Here is a 23317-nt window from a genome sequence, read left to right on the forward strand (position 1 = left end):
CCTTCTCAAGGGGATATTCCCAACCCAGGAATTGAATTGGAGTCTCCTGCATTGCAGGCAGATTCTTTACCAGCGAGCTACCAGGGAAGCCCCACATATGTGTATCAGTTCAGTTGTTAAGTCAGGTCCGACTCTTTTGTTACTCCATGGACTGCAGCACACCAGGCTTCCCTGTCTATCACCAACTCCCAGAGCTTACTCAAACTCACGTCCATTGAGTCGGTGATGCCATCTAACATCTCGTCCTCTGTCATCCCCTTCTCCTCCTGCCTTCGATCTTTCTGAGAATCAGGTGCTTTTCTAATGAGTCAGTTCTTCACATCAGGTGGCCAAAGTATTGGAGTTTCAGCTTCAGCACCAGTCCTTCTAATGAATATTCAAGACTAATTTCTTTTAGGATTTACTGGTTTGATCTCTTTGCAGTCCCATATATACATATATAATATATTCATATATGATATACATATGTCCTACATTTATACACACTTCCTATCCTCATTCTGAGATGAAGGAATAATATTGGCAATGTTTCCAATGTTCTTGCATGAGTTTTTATCCTTAGAAGTAAGAGTTTATTTTTAACTTTGATACAAAGTTTGTTCCTAAATTTGACATAATGAGAAGGAAAGTAAAGGGCACTTGAAAGGAAGCAGCAGACGATAAAGCACACAGAAGAAAGTTCACTTGTTCAATTTATTTATTCCTTCACTCAATCAAAAAATATTAATAAGGGCAAGATACAGAGGCAAGCACTGGGAAGTCAAAGATGAGAAGAATAAACTTGTTCCTGGCTTTCACAAAAGCTAATTGAAAGGTTCAGAAAATTATACAAGGTTACAATACAGGGTTACATGTGACAGTTCAAGGAGCACACAGAGAAAAACCCAAATATGTCAAGGAAAGTTTCTAAAATAAAAAAAAAATGCCCTGAAGGAGACTTTAAAGTTGGGGACCCTCTCGTGTGTGCAGATAGAGATGAAATTGTATCAGAATTTCTAGCAACAGAAAAAAATAATTCAATATGCTTAGGACTGTGGTCCTCCAAGTGTGAATGCTGCACCAGAAGCATCCAGCAACACCTGGGAAGATGTTAGAAATGCTCCTTTTCAGACCCTAATTCACACTTAGTGAATCAGAAACTCTGGGGCCCAGGGGTCAACCGAGCATTCTGTTTTAACAAGCCTTCCAAGTAATTTCGGTGCATGCTTTACTTAGAAAACCAGCAACTTCATCAGAGGGTACAAAGGATAGGGGTAAGGAATGACAGGCTGATAATCCTGGTATAGGAAATATAGGATAAGGGGCTGGATTCATAGGCAGGGGCCATATCATGGCATCTGTTTATTATCTTGCCACTGAAGCTAAAACCTTCCTGAGTTTTTATTTTTCTTCCAGTTATCTGTTGTTTTGGAGACAGAGAAGACTGTCTGAGCAAGCTTTCCATACCTGACTTTTCTAAAACCATTGCTAATACATCTAATTATTTGATCAGCTTTACTTCATCCACCCTAAAAATAAATCCTTCCAAATATATATTCATTTTCATAACTATAGCTGTCATAACTTCCAAATTCCCTAGAGACGATTTTAGCTTTAAAAATTCACCCTTACAGAATGTGCTGGAATCTTGGGAATCATCCATTTAAATTCTAACACATGCTTGCTATCTGCTAGCATGTGAGTCTGCATATTTCTCCTTGACAGTTCATATTTGGTTTCTGGACTTTCAAGACACAGTGAATTATGACCTGCTCACCAGAGCCTCCTGAGAAAACTGGAACTGAGCCATCCTATGCCAAACCTTCATGAAAGTTGGTCAGTTGAAGAAGTCCTGGAAATTAAGTTATCTGGGACACTTCATGAATCTCGATATCATAGAAGCAAAGGTGCTATGTTAGCAAAGCAAAGTTAGACACCAAGATAAATGTGCCACCCGACTGTGTCCAGGCTAGGTTACTTAGTTGTCTGTTCTAATTGCTAAAGGAAAATGGTATATTCAGGTAGAAAATACAGGAGTTGGTATCTTGGCTCATGAGGATTCTCCGTTATAGACTTTAATTCCTCATCAATTAAATAAAGGTAATGTGCCAAATTATCTTCCCTTGCTATAAAAATGAGAAACTTCCTAGTGAACTAGTGTAGCACTTGGGCCAGACCAGTCTGCATCAGCATCCAAGCTCTGCTAATTTCTAGGTATTAGACCCTGAGGAAGGCAAATAATTCATTTAAGTTTTAATTTTCTCATCAGGACACAAAAACTTTATTCATTTGTATACACTGATTCATTCAACGAGTATGTGTGAGAACCCCTTCTGCATCTTTACTAAGTGCTATTCTACACGCACTTTCCCAAGAGGCACTAGTGGTAAAGAACCCACCTGCTAATGCAGAAAGACATAAAAGACGTGGGTTTGATCCCTGGGTTGGAAAAGTCCTCTGGAGGAAGGCATGACAACCCATTCCAGTGTTCTTGCCTGGAGAATCCCATGGTTAGAGGAGCCTGGCAGGCTACAGTCCATGAGGTTGTGAAGAGTTGGACATGACTGAAATGATTTGGCATGACTTCTACATGCTAGACATAAAGCAAAAACAAGATTCCTGCTCTTCCGTAGCTTATGGAAGGAGAGAAACAGAGGAGAAAGACAACACACAGCAGTAAGTAAAATATTTAGAATGTCAGATGATGCAGAGCTAAGGTGTGTTACCTCAATCTCTCCTTTAGGAGAGCACTCTGCTTTTTCTTTTAGCTCATGGGAGCGCTGCTTGCTGAAGACTCAACAGCTGAATTCCTTACTAGGTACTGCCTCTGTTCAAAAGAGGTTATATGCCCCAGACACAACCCCTCTTTCCCCAAGGGCAGCCAGAGTTGAAAACTTGCTTAATGAGAGGCATAAAGATTAGTCTCATCACTTCAATTCAGGACAACTCTGAAGGGCCAGTTCAGCTCCAGAACTACCTAAGATTGGCTGAGGTCTTTCTAGCACCACATCACTGTTCAACTACTCCATTTTCCCATTTCTGCTTCTCTCACTCTCCTACATGTCCATGCTGAGGTCACTCTTCAATAAACCTACAACATGCAGAGCCCCATAGAAGAGTCTATGTCCCAGGAAACGCCCATCTAGGAAAGATGATGGGAAGTGCTCTGGAGAAGAGTAAAGCTGAAGGGAGGTTTGGGAGTGACTCCCTCCTGTTGTGGTTATGAAATGTTAACTCTCATTATAACCTTAATTATCACTGAACTTGGCAGCTAACAAAAATGTCATAGAAAAGGGCCTTGCCCTTAGTCATGAAGAAAAGGAAAGATGTAAAGGAAAGCATAAAGAACAAGGACATTTTTATGATAGTGACTGATTAGAGCAATTCCATTTGGCCAATAGTTCACAGATAAATAGACAAATAAAGAGTAGCAATGAAAAAGAATTTTGGTTAAAAGCTCAAGCTTTGCACTGAATCCTGGATTTAAATCTTTTTTAAAAAACTTTTTATTTTTTTATTGGAGAGTGTTTGTTGTTGTTATTCATTCTCTGTTGGGTCTGACTCTTTGCAACCCCATGGACTAGCCCACCAGGCTACTCTGTCCATGGGATTTCTCAGGCAAGGATACTGGAGTGGGTTGCCATTTCCTTCTCTAGAGGATCTTCCTGACCCAGGGATCAAACCCACTTTTCCTGCATTTTCAGGTAGATTCTTTACCTTTGAGTCACGAGGAAGCCCTGTATTGGAGTTTAGTTATCTGTATACATGTATCTATTCTTTTTCAAATTCTTTTCGCATTTAAGTTGTTGCATACTATTGAGCAGGGCTCTCTGTGTTATACTACTTTCTAGACATCAGATTTGAGTAAGTCAGTTAGCCACCCTATGTCTCAGTTTCTGCGTTTGAAAAATGGGGAGAAGAATGCCACCTACTTTCTAGTGTTCTTCTGAGTATGCAGAGTAAAATTCTTAGCCGATTATCCAGCCTCATGTGGTTAGAGCTCACTAAGTATTGGTTATTAATACTGACTTTGAAGTGAAGTGTTAGTCTCTCAGTCATGTCTGACCCTTTGTGACCCTATGGACTGGGGCTCCCCAGGCTCTTCTGTCCATGGGATTTCCTAGGCAAGAATACTGGAGTGGGTAGCTATTTCCTTCTCCAGGAGATTTTCCTGACCCAGGGATTGAACCCTAGTCTCCTGCCTTGCGCACATACTCTTTACTGTGTGAGCCACTGGGGAAGCTCAATACTGACTTTATTGGTATTAATTTTCAACTCTGACATTCTGCTTCAGCAAATTCAATACTTTACTTAAAAAAAAAACTAAACAAAACATTTACTGCTACTGCTAAGCCACTTGAGTCGTGTCTGACTCTGTGTGACCCCATAGACAGCAGCCCACCAGGCTCCGCCGTCCCTGGGATTCTCCAGGCAAGAATACTGGAGTGGGTTGCCATTTCCTTCTCCAATGCAGGAAAGTGAAAAGTGAAAGTGAAGTCGCTCGGTCATGTCCGATTCTTAGCGACCCCATGGACCGCAGCCCACCAGGCTCCTCCATCCCTGGAATTTTCCAGGCAAGAGTACTGGAGTAGGGTGCCATTGCCTTGTTTAATTGTCTTCATTGTCTTCTTGTAGAATGTAGACATTCTACAATAGCAACCAAGACATTCTCTGATTCTTCCCTCCGGCATTTATTTTTCATGCCCATTTTTAGCTTAGTTTGAGATTAGTTGGCTAGTTTTAGTGTTGGTGTTTGCTTAATTTTTACAGGTAACCTATAAGGATGAGTGAGATTACCCAAGATGAGCTGACCTTCCAAGGCTTAAACATTGAAGATTCAGCCAAGGAAGCCCCACACTTCAACTTGTGAGATATCAGTCCCATTGCAGCAATATTATCTTGTGGACCCAAAACCACTGTCTCTCCTGTTTCAATGTAATCAAATTATTTATGTGTCAGGCTACCTTTCTTTTAAATATTTAAATTACAAAAAACCAAGTGTCAACAGGCAGTGTAGCATAATGGTTAGAAGCTCATACTCAAAAATAGACTGTTTGTTTATCTGGTTCTGCCATTTCTATCTACATGACCATGGGCAGGTTACTTAAACTCTGTGCCTTAATTTCTCCAACGATAAAGTGAAGCTAAAAATACTACTGTATCATATGATTGTTGAGAAGATTAAATAGGTTGGTACCTGTGAAGTGTTTAAAACTGTGAATTGTATATGAAAGCACTTTAAACAGTGTTTGCTATAGTAATTGCTACCCTTCTTCTGAGGGAGACTCCTTCACTGAGTGCAATATAAATTTTTGAGTGAACCTGTGATAGAAAAAGAAAGGAAAAGAATTAAGAAGAAAGAAAAAGAATGTAATTCTGCCGAGAACACCCACTCACGGTACCCTCTGTGGAATCCTCTTCAGTTTTCAAGTAGAAATGACATGATTTATGTTACCCATAACCACCTACCCCACTATAAATATTTAAAAATTAAATAAATAACTAAACAAATGATTTCCTTGCAAAAGAATATGCAACCCACAGAAAATCATATGTACCTATATATTGAAAAATATGCTTTTGGCTCAGAATAGGTATCAGTTATGCTATGACTTCTATAAGTAATAAGCATAGCATATCTTATTTGATGAAGAATTTTTACTTTTTCAAATTATGGAATAAGTTTCCAGGTTGAGAATTTTTAACTTTTATAAAGTCATATTTTTGCTTGCAAAATGACTAGAAGGAGGCCTACTCCATTCTTTTCCAAATTAACCTAAGTTGCCTGGCCAAACAGAGCACCAAGTGGAAACATACCAAGGAGATTTGGGTTATCTAATTACCGTTAGCACATTCTTCTTTTTTCTGTCATGTTCTGTACTGCAACTCAAAATGCCTTTTGAATCCTTTTCAATTGTTGACAGCTAATTTCTATCCATTACAGACCTACTTCTCACCGTTTGTATTTATCCATCTTAGGAGCTGCATCTTTTTAAAACCAGCTATCTGTCTTTTTGTCATTTTCTCTCTCTCTTCTTGCTTAACTGTCCACTGGGATGATAGATTTCAAATTATATTAAGCATAAACATGTAGTTAAGATATGCAACTAACACCCATAGTCATTTTCTTTTAAGTTATGCTCTTTAACAATTGCTATTTACTTTTAAGGATTTTAAAAGTATGTCATTCATAATTAGACTCTATCCTACCTTGAGATTATTAATAGAAGCAGGCAATATAAATTTAATGCGCTTTTATTAAAAACATACTTTTGCATATGAAACTGTCTCTGTCACCATTTCCCCTAGTGTTCTTACTGCCTAGATAGAGAAATACTTTACAGAAATGAAGGTCAAAAGTAAGTAAATAAAAGGTTGATAGGGTAATTCTATTCTTACCTTGATCAGTGACATCCAGAGACTGCTACAGCCTTAGAAATTGTATACATGAGAAGAGAAGGAGCATCTTACTTGGCCCATGACTGGGAAGATAGTTCAGAGAGTCTTATATGCAACCTTAGCTTAAGACTTCCAGTAGCTTATACTCTGGAAATCAGGGGATTAGGACAAGTGAAGAATGCCAATAATCAGTACAGAAAATAAAAGCAATTCAGCAAATAGTTTCTGTCAATCTTCAAAAGAGAAACAATATAAAAAAAGTCACTGGAAACTACCTAGATTTTACGCACCTCCATTGCTGGGGGTAAAGGGTGGTACTTAACAAATGAATCAATCCAGTAAACATATGGAATTTAGAAATTCTTCTCATGGGTTTTAAAGGAGAATAGAAGTGACTTCTATTACACTTTTTGCTAATTATCTAGAATTACTTAAAATATTGTTTAACAGAATGCACCCAGACATATAAATAACTGATTTAAAATCATTAATATAATTCATTAGACTTAAGAGAATTACACTTAAAGTTACATTTCATGTTTTAGGAATAAAGCCGAATGCTTGCAGCTATAAGTAGCATGACTTTTCCCACATATATACTAATGTATCTAAATTGCCCTTAAATTTTGTAAGAATGCTTTCTCAGAAACTTTGATTAACTAAACAGAGGATTGTTGGTTTTTTTACTTGCATTTCTCTCCCCCCTAAAAACTATTCAAGGCAGTTTAAAACACATGTAAAAATGTTTTGTAAATTTGTACTAGAAGTAAAAGATTAGTTCCATAAAAACAAGAAGGAACAAGTCTTGTCTTGATGGTTATTACTAGCAGTGTATGTGTGCACCATCTCTACCTTTGAGACTTCTGGCAGCAGCAGAGACTAAAGAAGTGGTCAGACTCTTAATATTAAGCCCAAATGCTGTAGGAAATATATAAGGAGGGAATTGAGATTAATGGCCTCAAGCAGAGTTTTTTCACCAAAGGCAGAAATTTGTTTCATGTGCTGTTTTCTGATTACAACTTTTAATAAAAGCAAGCCTGACTGAGGTAAAGCATCACTGCTTGAAGGTGGCTTTTCAGTCAGTTCAGTCTCTCAGTCATGTCCGAGCTAAGTTAACAAAAAAGAGATACAAGAATATGCCAGGTAGAACTAAAGTGGAAATGTGGGGAGTAAACCTAGGCTTCAAAAAGGGCTAAAAACAAGAAATCAGAAAACTCTTGAAAGAAAGGCAGTCATTCTTTCTCTTGGTCTACACAGCCATGCATCTCTGTTTCTCTCTCTAAAGACTAGTTTTACCTGTCTGTGTTCATTTAGGAAAGGATATCTATCTGCCCCATGGCTTGCAAATTCACATTTCTCTTTCATGTCAATCATGGATTAAAATTGGCAAATACTGTGAATCCTATCCCAAATTCCTGGAAGAGAGGCCATGAGTGACCCAGTTTGAGTCAGATCTCCATCCCTAATCCAATTCATGTCTGGGAGCCTAAGCCAGAGAGAACAGTCTTCTAAGACCCTACCCTGGGGTGGAGGCAGTTTTCAGAGACAGGACTGAGGAGATATCCTAAGAGATGCTTGAAAAGTGAAAGTGAAAATCACTCAGTCAAGTCCCATTCTTTGCGACCCCATGGACTATACAGTCCATGGAATTCTCCAGGATGGAATACTGGAATGAGAGTCTTTTCCTTCTCCAGGGGATCTTCCCAACCCAGGGATTGAACCCAGGTCTCCCACATTGCAGGCAGATTCTTTACCAGCTGAGCAGCAAGGGAACCCTTACTAAAAATTTAAGGCTAGTCTTTAATGAGTGCTTAGATTCTCTATTCTTGTACTGAGGGATGATTCAGGTGCTTTAAAAATAAGATGAAGAAGATGCAGAAATCTTTCCACTATTAAGGCCAAGATATCCAACCAATATTTTTGCTCATGTGAAAATAAAATCTTCCCACATTTGCACTGAAATGGGCTGCAGGCAAAGCAAAGACTGTCCTTAGGAAGCGGATTTGGATGTGCTCCCAGAGTTAAACATTCTGTAGACTGAAAGCCTAGAGTTTCACACCACAGGGCACTGTGGAAAGAAGATGATTCTGGCCTGGAAAACAGGTGTTCCAAGTCATCAAAAAGAAGCCTGAGAACCGCTCCATATATATTGGGTTGCATAGTTGTGTAGCACACTTTCTAGGATAAGCCATGGGAAAAGTATGTTGTACAAAATAGAATAGGTGGTCTAGTTTGTAGACTTTTGGTCAATTACCTTTTGTCTACCAAAGAAAATGATTTTAGTTTTGATAAAGTTGATGATTATATAATTGTTTATGGCAGTAGTAAATTGGCAGAGTTATTTATATCCAGAAATCAATTCTAGTTTTTGAAAATAAAACCCATGTCATAAACATATTGAAATAGATGTATTATTCTGTCTACCAAGATGGCATATATGCAGTTTGTCTACAATCCGTATCAAATTGTGAAGATACTGATTTAAAAGATGAGTAAATAAAACACAGTACTGGTTCATATTACACGAAATTGTTCATGGGTATGTCAGAAAACTTTTGCCTTTTAGTTCACCATTCTTTTATTTTTTAACATTTTTAAAAGCTTTATTTATTTATTTAATTTTTTGGCTGTAGTGGGTCTCCGTTGCTGCTCGCAGGCTTGTGGCGACTCTTCACTGCAAAGGTCTCTCGTGCAGAGCCGGAGCTCTAAAGTGCTTGCTCAGTAGTTGTGGCACATGGGCTAATCCGAAACATGTGAAATCTTCTCAGACCAGGGATCAAACTCATGTCCCTTGCACTGCAAGGCAGATTCTTAATCACTGGACCACCAGGGAAGCCCCAGTTTACCATTCTTTTAGAGTGGTATTTACTGCCATGTTTTCAGAATCATACAAAGCCTCAGTTTTAAGTTAACTTGATTCTCTAGGCAAAGAAGTAAAAATTTAGTGAGAGGTCAATATGCAAAGCAAAGAGTGTTATTTTCTTGAAAATAATGGCAGTAAATATTAGAGTAATACTGTGCCTAGCTTCTTGCTTCCAATACAGAATATTTAACTTGGAATCCTCACTTGTGGTCTCTGGGAAAGCATAACATAATACTTGAGGGACACTCAGAAAATTTAATAGAGCCATAGTTTTGTAGGACTATGGCCTTTTTTTAAAATAGGGTCGCATGGAAACACTACTATATATAAAATAGATAGCCAGTGGGAATTCTATGTATGACTCGGGGAGCTCAAACAGGTGCCCTGTGACACCTAGAGGGGTAGGATGGGGTAGGGGGTGGGACGGAGGCTCAAGAGGAAGGGGACATGTGTATATCTATGCCCGATTCATGTTGATGTATGGCAGAAGCAACACAATATTGTAAAACAATTATCCATCAATTAAAAATAAATTTTTAATAAATAAATAAATAAAGGATTGATTGTCCTTAAATCTTTCAGAACCAGTTATAGTGACTGGTTAAAAGTTGAGGTAGATGGTTTGGTGTTACTCAGAACAGGCTTCAAACAATTTCAAGCAATGAACAAAAACTTACCATACAACTTACTCACTTTCAGGGGATAATCAAATGAGTCCTGACATAAGAAGTAGCAGGTTCCTATTAGATGCCTGGGATCTAAATTGCTTAGGACACAGTGCTTGGGTCCATAAAACTGAGAGAAATTACAGTCACACCCCCAACATTGCTGGTTTCTGTGCTTTCATAAGATACTTCTACTGAAGCCATACATGGGACAACTGTAGTCTCAAATCTGCTTTATCATTAATGAGAAAATTAAGTAAAAGTCTTCCACAGGAATTTGTTTAGATCCAGATTTCCTGGTAATGAGTTTATAATTAGATGGGTTTAAATTGAGCAGATTTTTCCACAATCTGATTTTAATATCCTGTCATGCTCAACTTGCCAGAAATGTCAGTTCATTTGTTTTTATTTTTGGTTTGTTTTTACATCCATGCAATTTTTATTAAGTCAGTGCATAAGATCTATTAAATATATGCTAAACAGGACTGATTTTCCCCTGAATCTAATCTGTCTGTTAAATAAAAAAGTAATCTTCAGGCAGAGAATTTGATATTCTTTGTTTAACAAAAAGTTATTTTATAAAAGTAACCCTCCCCCATCCCATTTTACCTTATGCTTCCAGTCCTATCCATCTAGTTGTGGGGAAAAACATACTCAGAAGGCTGTATTCAACATCAATTTAAAAAAAAAAAAGTAAATGAAGATAGGAAATATCCAGCTCATGCAACATAATAAGCAATGAGAAATTTTTTCTTGGAAATATAAAGACCCACTTACTTTCCCTTCCCTCTGTATTAGGATATTGTTGTTAAGTAGTTGCTCAGTCATGTCCAACTCTTTGCAACCCCATGAACTGCAGCCCACCAGGCTCCTCTGTCCATGGGATTTCTTAGGCAAGAATACTGGAGTGGGTGGCCATTTCCTCCTTTGGGAGATTCTCCTGACCCAGGGATCGAACCCGTGTCTTTAGCATTGGCAGGCGGATTCTTTACCACTGAGCCACCAGGAAAGCCCATAGTAGGATATGTATGTTGATAAATACAACCAAAGTCTTCCCTCTTTGGTTTATTATATTAAATAGGACTATCAATTTCAAGTAACAAAACCCTGACTAGCTTAATGAAAAGTGAGATTCAGGCTGAATCCAGGCTGTCCAACTATGTTCTCAGTACTTTCTCCCTCTCACTTCTGCTTTATTCTCTGTTGGATTTATCTTCAGGCAGATCCTTCCCATATATTTGCAAGAGTTTATATCTCCAGTAAGGCAATTTTGATGAAACTCATATCTCCAATACCTCTACTTCTGAACCTGAATGTGAATGGTAACTTGAGAAAAACATAAGCACACCGACTGATGTCAATTTAAATTTTCACGATCCACCCTTTGCCTCTCTTTTCCAGCCTCCAGTTCAGCCTCTTGATCTATGTCTCAGACATCCCAAAGTACACAGAAATAACTCCTCAAGATGTTGAGCTATTTTGTGTCTCCAGATTTGTGATGTCATTTCTTCAAACTAGAATGTCCCAACATCTATTCATCACCTTGGTGACTGCATATTTAATCATTCCAGTCAGAATCACCTTTATAAACCTTCTTTCACTTCTTCCTGTCAAGGTTATTACTCTCATACTCTTATCACATGAGCTTCATACATACCTCCATTTTAGCAACAATTTTGCTATAACACAATTAAGGCTTACATCTCTAACCCCTTCACTAAAGAGAAACTACTATGAGAACAGGAAAATATACTTTAGTGTTTGTTTTTGTTTGTCTGTTTCCCAAATGCTTACATCATAGTGTTTAGCACATTCTAAATGGTTAGTATTTTTGTCATTTTTGAATGGATAATGAGTCAGTGAGTGAGAATTTCCTCAAAAAATCCTATGGAACATTTTTTAAATAATCATGTGTGTTTTTTCTCAGGATTTTTTCTTTAAATATTTTTTCTAAAAAACAGATACTAAATAAATCTTTTATAAGCCTTGTGAAACTTGTGATCTCTATACATTTAATTATAAATCTGCTTACCTCAAATTACACTAACCTTTATATTAAAAAGCTATAACCTCAGATGCATATATATGCCTGTACTGTGCTGTGAGCTGTGCGCTGTGCTTAATCACTCAGTCATGTCCGATTGTTTGTGACCCCATGAGCTGCAGCCCACCAGGCTCCTCTGTCCATGGGATTCTCCAGGCAAGAATACTGGAGTGGGTTGCCATTTCCTTCTCCAATGCATGAAAATGAAAAGTGAAAGTGAAGTCGCTCAATCGTGTCTGACTCTAGTGACCCCATGAACTGCAGCCTACCAGGCTCCTCCATCCATGGGATTTTCTAGGCAAAAGTACTGGAGTAGGGTGCCATTGCCTTCTCCATATATCTGCCTACCGTAATGCAAATACCAACTATTATTATTATGATACTTGTTGAACAGTATTTGAACATAATAGATTCGAGGTCAGTAATCCAGGGAATTTGTGAAATTTATAAGGAAATTCTATTTGACATTTAATGTTTTTTTTTTTTAATGATAAAATATGTATTTTGGGAACATGAGTATTTCAATTGCAAAGAAATGTTATCAAAGACTTATCACAGCTTCCAATAACTATATGAAATATAGACAATTACAAATTAAATTCTTGACATTTAGAATGTTAACAATAGTACCAGGTGTTTAAATGCCTCGATCTCTTTTCACTGTTCTTTGATACTTATCATATGAAGCCTACCTGTAGCAAGGCATGCTGACCATTTATTAGTGCAGAAAACAATCCCTTTTAAAAAAAAGACAGAAATTGTTTCATCATGCTGCACTACCTGCTTCTGCTTCTGCCTCTCCATCAAGTTGTACCAAACTCACATTTTCCAATTATCCCTGTATCATTTGGCATTTTTATCTGACAAGTAAGGGCATCAAATTAAGGGCATCAAATAGAGTGAATCTTGAAATCTTTTGTGTCCCAATGTAGCCACAGTTTGAAGTACTGAATTGCATTGTTTCTGGAGAAATGACAGAACAGCGGAGGAAAGCACATATGTGAAATGATTTTCTGAAAAAGTATAATCCCAGCTAAGGGTCTTTACGTCAACAGAAATGTTTCATGAGGTTTGTTTCCATTCAGCTGAGAAGAGAATTCAGTAACTGGCTCACTAGAATGCATCAGAGTCTCTTACTATTCTCTCTCTCTTAAGTCAATCTTAGGGATATTTTTCTTGTTGGTAGATGGAATCAAACGTTGAATGAATATAAAACAAACATGTTAATACAATGTTAGGCCAAACCTCTTCTGCTAAGTAGCTACTTCATTTAAATCCTAGGCTGGGATATTTAAATGAAGAAATTTACTCATCAGATCAGATCAGATCAGATCAGTCGCTCAGTCGTGTCCAACTCTGTGCGACCCCATGAATCGCAGCACGCCAGGCCTCCCTGTCCATCACCAACTCCCAGAGTTCACTCAGACTCACGTCCATCGAGTCAATGATGCCATCCAGCCATCTCATCCTCTGTTGTCCCCTTCTCCTCCTGCCCCCAATCCCTCCCAGCATCAGAGTCTTTCCCACTGAGTCAACTCTTCGCATGAGGTGGCCAAAGTACTGGAGTTTCAGCTTTTGCATCATTCCTTCCAAAGAAATCCCAGGGCTGATCTCCTTCAGAATGGACTGCTTGGATCTCCTTGCAGTCTAAGGGACTCTCAAGAGTCTTCTCCAACACCACAGTTCAAAAGCATCAATTCTTCGGCGTTCAGCCTTCTTCACAGTCCAACTCTCACATCCATTCATACTATTTTAATTAATTTCAGAACATATTAAATGCCAAAATACAAAGGTATAAGGGAATTCTTGTGTCACTAGAACATTTTAGACATTAACATTACCAAACAAATCACATATGAAAATTTTCTTTTAGTCAGAGACTAATATCTAGAATGTGTTCTTTATCTCTTCTTTATGAAAACATACATTTATTAATCCCTATGCTATGTAAGGCACTATGCTAATCCCATGTGATACAGAAAGGCAAATGATATTGTTTCTACCCTCAAGAAGCTTATGATATATTTGAAATGGGCCAAAAAAAAACCCAGAAATCTTCAGAAAATGAATCATTTTGATAGTTAAAGTTTTCAGACACAGGTTTGGTCTTTAAATTATTATTTTTATCATTGTTAAATATATTGAAGGGAAATTGTTTCCAATCATGCATCCATGAACTCCTGTCCTTCTATATAAACTATATTAGACATGTCTCAGTATGTTTTTAGTTGACCTTGGCTGACCATAGTAATGTATTGAGTTCTGACATAGTGAGTCCATTGGTGCTCCTTGAATTTTATAGAGCTGTTTGATCCTAAACTCCTGCCTCCAGAGTAGTATGTATTTTGGAATTTTATGTCAGATTTTCAATTTTCCCAGTTGTTCTTTCAGTCAGCCTAGCAGTGTGCATTTCCATTCAACTCCCTCTCTTTAGGTATCTCATGTCTGGTCTTAACACTTAATTTACATCTGCTATACTTCTATACGGAGAAGGCAATGGCAACCCACTCCAGTGTTCTTGCCTGGAGAATCCCAGGGACCGGGGAGCCTGGTGGGCTGCCATCTATGGGGTCGCACAGAGTCGGACACAACTGAAGCGACTTAGCAAAAAAAAAAAAACTTCTATATGAATTCAGAAATCAATAAACATATCTGAAGTAAGAGTGTGAGGCACTGAAGCTGTTTTATGAGTAAACTCTGTATTCTTAGTATGTGACCATCTGTCAGATGTTTCTTCAGAGGCTCTTTACGTCTGTCTCGTTTGCCACTGCTCCACTGTATTCCACATAATTGAAGTTGCCATCTAGCTGAATTCAAATGCATGTGATGAGTATCTGAACTAAGAAAATAGCTGTGGGGATAGGAGTGAGTGGGAATGAATTAAGAAATAACTTTAAAATGTAGTAATGACAGGACTGATGATCTGCCTGCACTATGTGAAGGCTGAGTTCAAAGTTTTAGGCTTGAATATTTCTTTTTTTTTTTCTGTATTACTTCCTTATTTTATTAATTTTTTTTTACAGTAGGTCCTTAGTTATCTATTTTTTTATTTTATTTTATTTAACTTTACGATATTGTATTGGTTTTGCCATATATCAAAATGAATCTGCCACAGTATACATGTTTTCCCTATTCTGAACCCTCCTCCCTCCTCCCTCCCCATACCATCCCTCTGGGTCGTCCCAGTGCACCAGCCCCAAGCATCCAGTATCATGCATTGAACCTGGGCTGGTGACTCGTTTCATATATGATAGTATACATATTTCAATGCCATGAATATTTCTAAGAGTGATGTACTTACTGTGATTTTACTCTCTTAGGCTATAGGAAAGTCTGAATATTTTAAAAATTTTTAAAGTATAATTTTATAGTCACATAATGTAGGATAGATTAGGAAGAGATACTGTGGGAAAGCAATCTAATAAAAAATTATAGAACTAGCCTAATCTGTAAGGCTGAAGTTTTAGATTACTAGTGGTAATAAAGACAAGATGATATCAACATAATAATGATTTGCTCTGGACCAGGAGTTATAGGGAAAGGTAAACTCGGAGATGAGCTCATGTTTCAATTCTAGGTGACCAAGAGAATAGCATCATTTACAAAATCACAAAATCCTCTTCATCTAGGAGAACTAGTTCTTCAGTTTTCACTTCTGTCTCACTCTTATATCTACATGACCATTTAGTGGTGATTTTACAGATTGATGAGTCTCCATTGTATACTGCTACATCTTTATATATATATATAATTTCATAATTTTAAACCAATATTGATTGCTATATATTCCCTGAGAGGGGATTATTTTTTTTTCCTGAAAAAAAAAATGGTGATAATTTCCTGTATTGACTATCAACAAAGCTTACAATTAACTTACTGGGTGCTCTCCATCCATTACTTTGTAGAGAACTCTTTGTTAAAAAACTATTTTGGTGAAGTGATGAGATAATATCATTTGAAATTTTGACATTTCATCTAAAATTGGGAGTCGTAAATACAACATATGAACATGAAACAAATACATTCCACAATGTATTTCACTGGGCAGAATTTTGAGAAATGCTTTATTCAAAAAAATCATGTCAGTGCTGTCACCCACAGCTTTAAAAAAGTTGTTCAAACAGAAAAGGGTTAACTGTAAAAAGTATTGCATAGAAAATGACACAGAATACAAATAACAGATTTCACTTTGAAATGTAAATATAAACTAGAATAATCTTGATTACAGAGAGACAAAATCATATGCCTCCATAGAAAAAAAATCTTTGGTTTAAAATAGGCAAATTGCTTTTCCCTCATACTTTCCTAAAGACATGAAATCTCTCTCTCTTTTTTTTTTTTTTTTTGGATACCCAGTAAATAACCACTTTTTTTTCTCTTTAAATAGAAACAACTACAGCAAACCTCACTTAATGTCATCGTGACTTATGCCACACATTGGGTAGGTGCTAAGTCCTTGCTCAGTAACAGTTTTACAACTCTTTTCAGATAATTGCTTCCTCTTAAGGAAGTATGCATCTTTCCAAACCATAGAATGAAATATGTCATTTTAATATACTAATCTTTTTCTAAAAATACAGCCTCATTCGATTAAGCAAAGGAACAATTCCTATCACCTAGTTACAAACACATTTTATTTCTTACCATGGATTTTATTGTGTTTCTTCTTAAGGACAGGTTTGCTCTCTTTGGTGTTACTTACATGAGTAAATCTTATGTTTATATACACATTTCTCCTACAAAACTAATTAGAAATATCTTCTCAGGATTGAAAAAATGAATAAGTGGAAATAAAGATAAGTTTTCACCACAGAGGAGTTTGTATCTTTACTGTATTTTATGGAATTTTATGCATTCATTTTGTAGATGATTTTATGGTTTATTTGTCTAAGTATCTGTTTATTTTTAATATATTTATTTTTGCCTGTGTCAGCACACAGCACCTCCTTGCGGCATGCTGGATCTCCAGTCGCGGCAGGCAGGCTTCTCTCTAGTTGTGGCGTGGGGGCTTAGTTGCCCCAAGGCATGTGGGACTTTAGTTCTCAGACCAGGCAGTTAACCTACGTCCCCTGCTTTAAAAGGCAGATTCTTAACCACTGGACCAGCAGGGAAGTCCCTTAGTGTCTGTTTACATTAATGGAGTCTTTGAGACCTCTAGCCCAGGAACAACTCGTCTTCGTCCTCGTCCTTCCCCCACCTCCCCCTCCTCCTGCTTCCCCTCCTCTGCTTCCGCTCCTCCTTCTCCCAATATAATCACGTTTCCAAACTCCTACTCTGCTGCAGTGAGAGGCAGTGTGGCGTGGGTGGGTTCAGTCATGTCTGACTCTTTGTGACCCCATGGACTGTAGCCCACCAGATTCCTCTGTCCATGGAATTTTCCAGACAAGAATACCGGAGTGGGTTGTCATTTCCTACTCCAGAGTATATTCCCGACCCAGGGACCCAACCAGCATCTCTGGCACCTCCTGCACTGACAGGCAGATTCTTTACCAATAGCACCAACCTGGGAAACCCCCTACTCTGCTGATTCATCACCAAAGGCTGTTTATTCTCTTCCAGAGCACCTTGCAGTTTCTCTTTCGTAACAGTTCTTAGACTTGTAATTACTTGTTTGTTGTTTATCTTCCCCACTGAACTATAAATCCAGGAGGACAGTGTTATTGTTTACCACTATATCCCCACTATGTCTCAGTGCCTGCCATATAATAGGTGCTCAATAATCTAGAGTCTACTAGCACCTCTATGCTGTCAGTCATTCTTAACCTTGGATTCAAATTTACAAGCTTAATCTACTCAACTTGATTCAATGTAAAAGTCTATACTTCCAGTAGTGGCTGCCTCCCAGGAAGCTTTATCTCCAAGAATACAGAATAATTGGATTCTACTGATTAAAATAGTGTTAGATAGACTGACTTTACATACATATTGTTGCTACCTTCAGGGCAAATCTCTACATATTAAGTGAAAGGTGAAGACATGGATAATCCTGGGTTAATCTAACCTGTTTTATACAGAATCATCTATCCATTCACATAAATAACATTTATTGAGCTACTACCATGTATCAACTTCTGTAGGTCCAATACTACCTTAATTTCCTGGGATTACTCTAGCAAATGACCACATTTGGTGGCTTAAAACACCAAATTTGTTCTCTCATATTTATGGAAGCCAGAAGCACACTCTATCCTAAGATTCCAGTAGAGGTGGCTCTGGGCATTCCTTGGCTTGTGGCTGCACAACTCGTCTCTGCCTCTGTCTTCATACATACAGCCTTCTCCTCTTTGTCTTCTCTTCTCATGTCTCTTATAAGGACACTTGTCATGAATTTGAGCCCATCCATTTGATCCATGATGACTGAGGTCCTCAATTATACCTACAAATTCCTTTTTGCGGGGAAAGGAGGAGGAGAGGATGTCTTCAACATACTACACATACTATAGTGAATATAGTCCCCACCCTCATGGAATTTGCAGTCTAACAGAAAGATTATTTAAAAAAAAAAGTAATTTCAATGAAACATTATAGAAATTTATCAATAAAAGTAGTACAAGGGACCATGGGGACATATGTCTGGGAACGTAATAAAATCTAAACAACCAGAAAACAATGTGATGTTCATGTAGGAGGACTGAACAGAAATGGACCATGATAGAAAGTCATGCATTGTAAGAACTGGCAGAAATTTAGCATGGTTAAAGAATGATTAGAGATGAATCTGGAGATATATGCTAGAGCCATTTGTAGAACCCCATGTTAACAAAGTTAAGGGCTTTGAACTTTATCTTGATATAAAGTCAGAGCTCTGTGATTAGCCACACTAATATGATAAAAAGGCAGAAATTATCCCTGTCTAGACCAAGAGCTACAGCACAGGTTTTGTGAATTCCCCATTTCCAAATAATGGTAGCTCTTGTTTTTCCCAGTGTTTGATTGCAGCCTTAGTAAATAATGCAATATCACAGTAAAATTGCTCTGAAGGTTTGTGTTGAAAGTGAAAGTGAAAATACTTAATTCAACATTCTCATTTTTACAGACATGAAACCAGGGTCAAGCAAGGCTATGATTGTTCTAGAATATACAATCCAGATGTTCTGTTAGTGAAAATGATGGTATAAAATAGTGGCAATACGATGGGCTTCAGTTCAGTTCACTCGCTTAGTCGTGTCCAACTCTTTGCGACCCCATGGACTGCAGCATGCCAGGCTTCCTTGTCCATCACCAACTCCCAGAGCTTGCCCAAACTCATGTCCATTGAGTTGGTGATGCCATTCAATCATCTCATCCTCTGTCGTCCCCCTCTCCTCCTGCCTTCAATCTTTCCCAGCATCAGGGTCTTTTCCAATGAGTCAGTTCTTCTCATCAGGTGGCCAAAGTACTGGAGCTTCAGCTTCAGCATCAGTCCTTCCAATGAATATTCAGGATTGATTTCCTTTAGGATTAACTGGTTTGATCTCCTTGCAGTCCAAAGGACTCTCAAGAGTCTTCTCCAAGTATGGGCTTGGAGCTTGATAAATCAGGGTTGGATGGCCAGCTTTTTTGTATACAAGGCATGTGACCTTATGCAAGTAATATAACCACTTAAACTATGAATAATAATAGTACCCACTTATTAAGACTATTATACAGATAAGTTTGATAATGAATTTGAAGTACTAAGCATAATACTAGTGGATAGTTTACTATTAAATATATATGGCTATTGTTGATGATGATGAGATTCATAATGTTTTCATAATCACCCCAGCCCCATCATCAACAGAATTTTACTATAAATGTGCATCACATTATACACTCTTATTTTTAAATATATATTATACATTGTTGTTGTTGTTTAGTCACTCAGTCATGTCCAACTCTTTGCGACCCCATGGACTATAGTCCGCCAGGCTCCTCTGTCCATGGGGTTCTTCAGGCAAGAATACTGGAGTGGATTGTCATTCCCTTCTCCAGGGGATCTTCTCAACCCAGCTATCAAACCTATGTCTCCTGTACATATACACATACAACATTCTTCACAGAGGAGTGTTTAGAATTCCTAGTACAGAGGTTTAATAAACAATTATGCAGAAATACACATTTTTCAAAGTGTCAAAACTTAATAATCTGTCATCCAATTAAAATTTTAATTGAAGCAAAGTTCATAAATATGTAATCACCAGGGTGAAAACGGAGAAGGCAATGGCACCCCACTCCAGTACTCTTGCCTGGAAAATCCCATGGATGGAGGAACCTGGTAGGCTGCAGTCTGTGGGGTCGCTAAGAGTCGGACACGAATGAGCGACTTCCCTTTCACTTTTCACTTTCATGCATTGGAGAAGGAAATGGCAACCCACTCCAGTGTTCTTGCCTGGAGAATCCCAGGGATGGGGGAGCCTGGTAGGCTGCCATCTATGGAGTCGCACAGAGTCGGACACAACTGAAGCAACTTAGCAGCAGGGTGAAAAAGAAGATATATTAGTAGTACTCACATCTTACTAAGGAATTATTTAAATTAAACAACACAATTTTCTGTAATGAGGTGATCTGATTTTCCAAAGACAGTCAATTACATAATATTCTCCTCAATCTGAACTTGAACACATGGTCTCAAAAAATCCCCTGCTACCTAGCTATCATGAAAATACATGTTCCAGGTTTAAAATTGTTCAATTATATTATATATTTTAAAAATACACCAGTTTGTAAGTAAATAATGTTTTGTTTTGAACTGCCACCTTCATCTTCAAAAAGTTAATGTTGTTTTCTATAACATCTATTCCTTATAATTTGTTATTCAATTATTTTCAGTGAAAAAAAAAAACTGACATTTTAAGGCACACATTAATTCCCATGATATCAATATTATTTTGAAGATTAGGAAATCTAGTTTGGACCTAATAAAAAACCATCAGTACATTATTTATTGGATAAAATTCAACTATTTAACTTGGTTCTGTACAGACTGTGTGCTACAACTCAACACTGAAATAGATTGCCTGAAAATATCTTAAGTCATAGTGACTAACATCTAATTCCAAGGTTTAGTAAATGTTTACTAAAACCTTAAGATAAATGATTTTTGTGTTTATTTACATTTAGGTTTCTTAAAACCCCTCTTAAATAATTGACTGGTTTCTTACTGACTCAACAATAGCATTTAAGGTTTAGATATTCTCTAGTAGAAATATCCTTTTTATGAGAAAGTTATTACCGTGAATATAAACTTGCACACAGCTTATCACATACTTGATTCCCAAAAAATGATCCACTTCTTTGGAAGTCTTTCTCAGGCTTAATAAATTTTAATTATTATGGTAGAGAGTTAAGTGGTTTGCTTTTCAGTTGTATTCTTTCTTTTGTTTGGCTTGTTGCTTAAAACTGATTAATAATTTTTATAATAACCTAAATAAAAATCAAGCTTTATTCAAGTTAAGGGATATTGGAGGCACTGATTGATTTGATGCTTTAGAATATTGATAACAAACTGAATTATTATTGTGAGTTATAGTATAGGAAGGAGAAATTTTAAAAATATCTAAAATCTGAATTCTGGTGATAGTCATATGTGAGGTGGATCAAGTTCTTTAACTTCTCTGGGCTTCACTTTCTTTACCTCACTTTCTTTATTAAGCAATTACCCATTTGCCATCTAATTAAATTATATCTTGTTAAAACTTCAGTAATGCAGAGAATGAATTAATTGAAATAAAAAGATTCCTGGAAGGTTAGGAAAACATGCAGCCCTTGCAGTTTCAATTTTGTCAATGAAAGAAGTTATATGCTATAAACATATAATCTATACTTTTGTTCAAACAAGGGAGCTTTTACATATCATGTTTTTAATGAATTAAAAATGACCAGCTTCCCTTGTGGCTCAGCTGGTAAAGAATCTGCCTGCAATGTGGGAGACCTGAGTTCGATACCTGGGTTGGGAAGATCCCCTGGAGAAGGGAAAGGCTACCCACTCCAGTATTCTTGCCTAGAGAATTCCATGGACTGTATAGTCCATGGGGTCCCAAAGAGTGGGACACAACTGAGCGACTTTCACTTTCACTTTTTAATGACTACTAGTCAGAAGATCAGCCCTGGGATTTCTTTGGAAGGAATGATGCTAAAGCTGAAACTCCAGTACTTTGGCCACCTCATGCGAAGAGTTGACTCATTGGAAAAGACTCTGATGCTGGGAGGGACTGGGGGCAGGAGGAAAAGGGGACGACAGAAGATGAGATGGCTGGATGGCATCACCAACTCAATGGACACTCACCGACTCAATGGACACTCACTAAGTGAACTCTGGGAGTTAGTGATGGACAGGGAGGCCTGGCGTGCTGCGATTCATGGGGTCGCAAAGAGTCGGACACGACTGAGCGACTGATCTGATCTGATCTGAGTCAAACATCTAAGCACCTACTATATACACTCCTGTGCTATAGAGGTGGGAATTCATAACTTTGATTTTTGAATTAAGATCTATGAAATGTAAAGAAGTTCATTCTTAAATTATGCAATAATAGCCTTTCTATTTTGAGAAAACAGACATTATAACAGTCTGTAAAGTCTGATCTGTTGGTATATGATCAGGCCACTCAAGATGACAGTTCTCTTGCTCTCTTATACAACTTCTGCTCAACCAGCCCATGGTTCACTTACACCCTACTCACATGACTATCCAATCCTCTTAATTATAGGGTTTAATCAATAACTGCCTAGGAAATGGCAACCCACTCCAGTGTTATTGCCTGCAGAATCCCAGGGACAGGGGAGCCTGGTGGGCTGCCGTCTATGGGGTCACACAGAGTCGGACACGACTGAAGTGACTTAGCAGCAGCAGCAGCCTACATTCTTGCCCCAGCTTATGGTTACCCTGATGACTGATGAGCCAACCTGAAGCCAATTCCCCCTATAAATGGTTACCCTACCTCCACCTCGATTGTGAAGACTACTACTGTGCCCTGGCTGCTGTGTGCTATCTATGATGGAGTGTTGCTCCAGGACTTTCAGACTTGTAAGATTCCCTAAGTACTAAACTGTTGTTGTTTCTTTCACTGGCTCCTGGCTTTCCTTTGTCTCTCAGGTGGGCAACTACAGGGTTTGCAAGCCTGTGGGTGTAGCCCAACAGTTGTCAAACGTGTTCAAGGAAATAGCAATTACGTAAGCAAAATCCTTTAGTTCATCTGCTTATTTAATTACGCAAAATCTACTTAATCTTAAAATGAGGGGTACTAGGAACCCATCTGCTTTCTTAGTATTTTTGTAAAAAAAGAAAGGGTTATGGGTAGATTAAGACTTCAATCTTCAGCCCTCGTTTTGGATCTGCATCTTACATGTCAAATAAAGGGAAAGCTTTGTGGAATTTTTTGGTATTCATTATTGTATTTTCAGGAA

General features: G+C 37.8%; 1 protein-coding gene across 11 annotated transcripts in view; it reads left to right on the forward strand.

The window, feature by feature from the left end:
• The window catches only part of EPHA6 (EPH receptor A6), a 1033311-nt gene that overhangs the window by 690239 nt on the left and 319755 nt on the right, over positions 1–23317 (forward strand). The gene's annotated exons all lie outside the window — the stretch shown is intronic.

Source organism: Bos taurus, chromosome 1, assembly GCF_002263795.3.
Source record: "Bos taurus isolate L1 Dominette 01449 registration number 42190680 breed Hereford chromosome 1, ARS-UCD2.0, whole genome shotgun sequence".
Taxonomy (NCBI): Eukaryota; Metazoa; Chordata; class Mammalia; order Artiodactyla; family Bovidae; genus Bos; species Bos taurus.